The following is a 7,180-nucleotide window of genomic DNA, read 5'->3' as shown; positions in this document are numbered from 1 at the left end:
ACATACCCTTACACACACACACACACACCCCCTTACTAGAGATGCGCGGTTCGCGGTTACAGCCACGGACTCCGCGGTTAAACCGCGGATCGGGCGGATGACGTGAATAAATATAATATTTTAATTAAATTCGGGTGGGTGGCGGCTGAACCAATCAAATGAAAAAAGTATAGCCTATACATTGTTAAATTGTGTTACCTACATCCGAAAAAAACGAGCACACTTTGAAATAGTAAAATTTTCATCAGGCAGTTTGGCCTAGTTGCTTCTATGCATGCTGCTTTGTTTATCTATCAGAGACAGTGTTGCGGAATTGGTGTATTCCGATGTTTCACTGAGCACACACACACACACACACACTAAAGGTAACAACGTTTAAATTAAGTAGCCTATTGTAGCCTACGAGCATGTTTTCCTCTCCAGTGTGCAATAAGAAAGAATAGGCTACAGTGCAAGTTGACCGATGATTCATCTCCCATGTCGCGTCTCGTTGCAGAGCCTTGGTAGGCCACTAAGCAAATCTGCAACCTATGAGCCCAGCTGTCAGTATTGAGGAGGCCTAAAACATCTCATAGATGAGACTGCCTGGGTTATTTTGTTTCGATATTATATATAAAACACATAGTCATTGTAGCCTACCATTCAGGGAATATGCATTTAAAAGAGAGACAGATTATGGAGTGATATGACTCAGAACTGACATCGGGCAATGGCAGTGCGAGATGTTCAGAACGTAAGAGTTAAAACTTCTACAAGCTCAGTAACATCCACAGCGGAAAAAAAGGTAAGAAAAATAGTCGGAAAACCTAGGTGTGTAAGGCAAGCAAGCAAATTCGGAGGTTGTTACTAAAAATGTGAACATGCACGTTGCACTGCTGTGCGGTGGACTTTCGGAATGAGTAGAGTCTGCGTTTCTTTAATATCGAGGCGCCATAGTTTGTCTGATCGGCCTGCTGGTATAAAATGAATTGCGCTGTCTGTCTGAAAAAGACGCGCTCTCTTCCCATGCAGTCAAAATGAATGGGAGTCTTCAGAGCAGGCTTGTCATAGTGTCACCCTGACATGACAGTGCGTAAATAAGCCTATAATGTGAATGACTTGTTATTTTATTAAGGATTTCTTTCTTTTTGCAAAAAATAAAGTACAATAGGCATTAATTAGTAGGCTAAATAGCAGCATGTTGAAATGATGTGCCAAATTGCGTTTTTTATTACAATGATAAAATTGTAGGCTACAGGCCGATGTGCGTTTTATTTGGAGACTGTTTTGCGAGACAGAGACTGAGTTTGCTGCTGATATTCTGGGGATAGGCTACAACATAGCCAATGTAGGACTTTAGCCTTTTAATATATTTGCTGCATTGGATCAGTCTTTCTAGAACAGGCAAGAGCTTTCTAGCCTCACGTCAGCAGCACCACATCACCCATATACATTAAAACAACCAGCGAATGGCGGGCGGGTGCAGTTTTGAAAATTGGTCAAAAAATGTTGGTGCGGATGGATGGCGGATGGATGATAAGTTTTGCTATGCGGTTACGGTTGAAATAATAGCCCATCCGCGCATCTCTAACCCTTACACACACACATACTCTTACAGAAACACACGTCACATACATAGGAAGTCATTTGTCCCCAAGGCCATTGAACTGTTCAATGCCTCACTAAAGGCAAGAGGATTCAATGAATGAATGAATGGCTGTAACCCTATTACCTCAACCTGTTCTTGCACTGACATAGTTTTTTTTTTATATTACCTTGTCTACATTATACTTTACTCTCCTATTTGTCCATATTATTTATGCTGGTCTCTAGACCTTATTCCTGCACTGTTGCACTGTTGGACTAATGTTGGACTACTGTTTGCACCTTCACCATGACACTCACTCCCTTGAGCACCTTACCGGCCCTGTCACTACAAGCGTCTTATGCTTGATCACCCTCAAGCACATTGGACTTTTTAAATTTAATTTATATATATTTAGTATTTAGTTTTGTTAGTTTTCTTATCTTTCTTATCTTCTACTGTCTTTATTGTACAGTGGAGTTTAGTTATATGTTTACACTTATACTTATGTTTACCATTTCTGCTGTTAAGTGCATGTTGTGTGTTATGTCTGTATGCTAGAGACCCTTGAATTTCCCCTTGGGGATCAATAAAGTATCCATCAATCTATCTATCTATCTATCTATCTACATATGCTTACAAACACACCCATACCCTTACACACACACATAAACAGAAAGGCACTCTGAAATTAATTTTGAAACAGGACTGGTTATACCCTAAACCTAAATCTTTCCAAAATTACAGTAGAGAGTCCAACACATACGCACGCACGCACACACACACACACACACACACACACACACACACTAACAAAGCCCACTATTGTTCTTCTTAAGTTTTCTTATTAGTGGGTTTGATCCAGCAAGCCCACTATTGTTCTTCTTAAGTTTTCTTATTATTAGTGGGTTTGATCCAGCAAGCCTTAGTGGGTTTGATCCAGCAAGCCCACTATTGTTCTTCTTAAGTTTTCTTATTATTATTAGTGGGTTTGATCCAGCAAGACGGAGCAAGCCCACTATTGTTCTTCTTAAGTTTACTTTATTTATTTATTAGTGGGTTTGATCCAGCAAGCCCACAATTGTTCTTCTTAAGTTTTCTTTATTAGTGGGTTTGATCCAGCAATCCACTATTGTTCTTCTTAAGTTTTCTTATTAGTGGGTTTGATCCAGCAAGCCCACTATTATTCTTCTTAAGTTTTCTTATTAGTGGGTTTGATCCAGCAAGCCCACTATTGTTCTTCGTAAGTTTTCTTATTATATCTTCCTTTTCACCCACTTTTTGGACGAACTACTGCTCCTAGACCGTTTGAGTTATCGACGCAGTTCGAACTCCAAAAATTCAGGCCCGAACCGGTGTAACTTGCTTGTTACTTTCGTGTCGCTGGCCCTTGTCGTTTTCGCGGTATTCACTTTTTTTGGCGTTTTTGGGCCCCATTGAAATGAATGGCTAAATTTAATTCGCAATAATGTCACGTTTTTACATGGCATAGGTCTATATGCAGTTGTTTGATTGCACGCATGTTTGCATTTTGCAAGGTCTATTTTCTTACGCCTGTCTGTCCCGCCTTCTTCAACACTTTTACATATGGCCTTCAGCGCTTCAAGCAGCCTCAGGTCAGCTCACTTCACTTGATCAGTTCTTGGCGAACGGTAGTGTCACACGGTTAGCTAAACTGCTAGAATGAGCAACAAAAACAAGCATCTTTAGCAGGTCACTGGCCAGAGTGTTTGAGTTGCGAGCCGCTGCAGAGATTTCTTACAGAAAAAAAAAAGTCACCGTTAGCTGCACATTTTAGTGATGAGGACTGGGTGTCAAAACTCGCTTACCTGTGTGACATATTCGGGTTGCTTAATGACCTCAACCTGTCACTCCAGGGGAGAATGACGACTGTCTTTAAACTGGAAGATAAAGTCGCTGCATTTAAAGCAAGCTTGATTTGTGGGGACGACGAATGGACCGGGGTATATTTGATATGTTCCAAACAGTAGTGGGGGTTTTGGGAGAGACTGAGGCAGGGCCCTTTCTCTCGCATCTGGTGCGCGATCACCTTGTTGCGCTTTCAAATGAGTTTGAGCGTTACTTCCCATCCTCCAAAGATCCACGGCAAACCAATGAGTGTGTATAAGGAAACCTCTCTGGCGGGTTTTTGGATCAAAACCAAAGCAGAATAGCCGTAAAAGCGTTTCCCACCACGTATCTATGCGAGGCCGGGTTTTCGGCAATGACTGCAACTAAGACCAAATTGTGCAATCGACTGGACATTTCAAACACACTAAGGGTGTCACTGTCTTCCATCACCCCCAGAGGGAAGCTTCTTGTTGCAGGGAAACAAGCAGGGCTCACACTGATTATATTTGTAATGCACGTTTAATTCCCATGTTTTGTTCCCATATTTTGTTAAGCATGTTCACACTTTAGCTTCAAGTTGTTCAATATTCATAGTTCATATTGTTCAATTCACGTTTTTCACAAGAGATCGTTACCTTCACTGTTCATACATAACTGGAGCTAGTTCTTTTCAAGTAATGCGTGCACAACACATATGGAACATGGAACCCCCGACCCCCCGCCGCCGGTCCGTGAAAAAAAAATAGGAATCAAACCGGTCCATGGTACATAAAAGGTTGGAGACCCCTGGTATAGATTATAACATTGAGAAACACATATTAAGCACATCCACGCAGCACTACCATTCAAGTTAAGTTACTCAACATTGCCCGGCAATAAGTCCACAATCAAATCTTGCCACGATCTGTTGAGCTTACAGACAACAACAAACTACAATAGGTTCTGTATGCTATTTAAAGCCGACCTAAGGATGAGTCCCTTCATGACGGTGTGTTGCAATGCATTCTGGGTGCTGTGCTGTGATTCGACGGCTCATCACCTGACCCACCAAACAACGATGCTTGAGAGTAAAAATAAATCGCTACCAAGGCTCCAAATAGCAACACACTTACACCGTAGCATAATGAGGGTATCTACATGTAAACCGAAGCATTGAGAACTGTGTAAGTCTACAGGCAGTTTATTAAAAAGAAAAACAGTACCGTTCACGTCTCGTTCACATATACAGACGGGCGCCATCTTGGGAAAACACAACTCTCTGGGATGTGGCGTGAATCTCGCGTGAAACCTTGTTGCCGGAATAGCAGGGAAGAGGCAACAGGATAGCAGCACGAAAGATACACAGGATACACACGGAATTCGAACGAATTTGAAGACATCGAAGAACGAACCCTTTTAGTTTGATGGACGTCCTTATCAGTCTATGGTCTAACTTATGAACGTGTCGGGTCAACGTCAACAATAAGTAAGTTAGGCTAACGTAAACGTTAGCTATTTGCTGTTGTCATACGCAACCTATTAATGTTAGCTAACATGCTAGGCATTGAAAATGAATGCGTTAGCAATAGCCACTGCTTTTTTTGAGCTGACAAGCCCTGGAAATGCGTTAACGTAATCAGCCAAATTGACTCACTTCTTAAGACCCTTGGTATGGTGTTACAGCGATGTGGAGTCGAAATGTAAATTGTTAGTATGGTTTTAATGTGTAAACAGACCAACCGCGATTTTGCAATGAAGTGAATGGAGTCATTTTAGGTACTACTTTTACGAGCTATGTAGTTTTGTCAAAATGTATATTATCTTTGAACATGGTTATCTTCCTTAGACTTCGTAGATGTAGTTTCTACAATTTGGAGGCGAAATTCGAAGTGTAAATATGGTTTTAATGTGTAAACAGAACAACCGTGATTTTGCGCGCTAGAAAAAAGGAAGTGAATGAATGAATAGTTACTGCTTTTCTGAGGGCTGGCGTTCTCATAAAATCAACGTAATCTTTGAAAAGACTACCTGGTTATCTTCCTTAGACTTCTTAGATGTAGTTACTACAATTTGGAGTATTTGGAGTGGAGTAAGTGCAAATATGGTTTAAATGTGTAAACTAGACGCCTGATGTTTAATATATGTTAATGAATGGGCACAGTATTATTGTGTACAGTAATGGGCTATCAGTAGTATGTAAACAGTTCATGTGTTATGCGATTTACATAAACTAGTAAACAACAGAAATGTTAAAAGCTAGTATTGTGTTTCCTGAATTCTTACATTCAGGCATTCAAATGAAATGTAATTAAATAGCATATATATACTCTATCAGTGTATGATGCTTGCATGAGGGAAACATCCCAAAACAACGGCACCCATATAATTGCTGTTGTTTTGAGAAGTATTTCTCATGCAAGCATCATGCAACAATGCAAAAACAATGAAACTAGACTGGGCCTCAGGTCAAAGAAGTTTGAGAAAGGCTGATGTAGACGACAAAGCAGCAAGGAGGCGTCGTGTGATCATTTAAACAAGTTTTATGACAAGGTCGATGAGGGTGGGAAAAATCGTACATTTCTGTGCAAACTTTGCCCGCACTTCAGTCACATTCAGTCACATTGTCTTTTAAGAAAATGCTGTTCATTTTTCGGTTCCAGCAGCCAACAACCTCAGAACTGACCCTTCAGGCCTCTCAGGAGGCGCTGGCCTTCTAACCTAGCGACCACCATAGCAACCAGCATGATTGCCCTAGCAACCACGTTATTTATGCGTTTTAGCTTATTGGATGTTGCGTTAATGCAGATAACTTTTGATCCGTGTGCCCGATTTTCATAAATGAGGTACCGTTGAAATCCTTGGATGAGGCCGAGTTCCATGCCCCTGATCAAACCCACTCTTGCAGTTCCTCGGAACCGCAAATCTAGTTAGTGGGTTTGATCCAGCAAGACCACTATTGTTCTTCTTAAGTTTACTTTATTTATTTATTTATTATTCCTGTTCACCCACTTTTTGTACTCACTACTGCTCCTAGACCGTTTGATCTATCGACGCGGTTCAAACTCCAAAAATTCAGGCCCGAACCGGTGTAGTGCGCGTGTTACTTTCGTGTCTATTCTGTCCTCCAGCGTGCGTGTCTATTTTGCACGATTTGACAGATAGGACAGCAGCACATAGTTCAAGTCTGGGAACAGTGTGGTTTGGCTGAGGAGCTAATTTAGCCTTGCCCATGATGAAGCCCACATGACACATGCCGTCACTATCTGTGACCTTCAGATAAGCTACAGCTGCTATGGCCTGTATGGACGCGTCAGCGAAAACATGGACCTCCTTTCTCACTGTGTTTGAGAGAGATGCTACTGTGTATGCTCGTGGAGTTTCAAACTGTTTGAGATCCTGTAGTGAGTCTCTCCAGGCATTCCATTCAGCCTCTTTTTCAGTGGAGAGAGGAGTATCCAAGTCTACAGTGGTGCTTGTGAGGTTTCTGAGCAGGAGTTTCCCTCGGATAGTGATGGGGGCCACGAGACCAAGGGGATCAAACAGATTGTTAACAGTTGCTAAAACACCTCTGCGGGTGAATGGCTTATCACTGGGGGCAACACGGAATGTGAATGTGTCGTTTTGGAGATTCCAGCTCAGTCCAAGGCTGTGTTGTATTGGTGGAGAGTCTATCTGTAAGTCCAGGTCTTTCAGATCTTTCGCATAATCATCTGAAGGAAACGCTTGCATGACTGCTGGGCTGTTTGATGCTATCTTATGGAGCCTGAGGTTAGAGATGGCGAGCAT

The sequence above is a fragment of the Alosa alosa genome, chromosome 4 (assembly GCF_017589495.1).
Source record: "Alosa alosa isolate M-15738 ecotype Scorff River chromosome 4, AALO_Geno_1.1, whole genome shotgun sequence".
Lineage (NCBI taxonomy): Eukaryota > Metazoa > Chordata > Actinopteri > Clupeiformes > Clupeidae > Alosa > Alosa alosa.
This window is presented reverse-complemented; position numbering follows the sequence as displayed.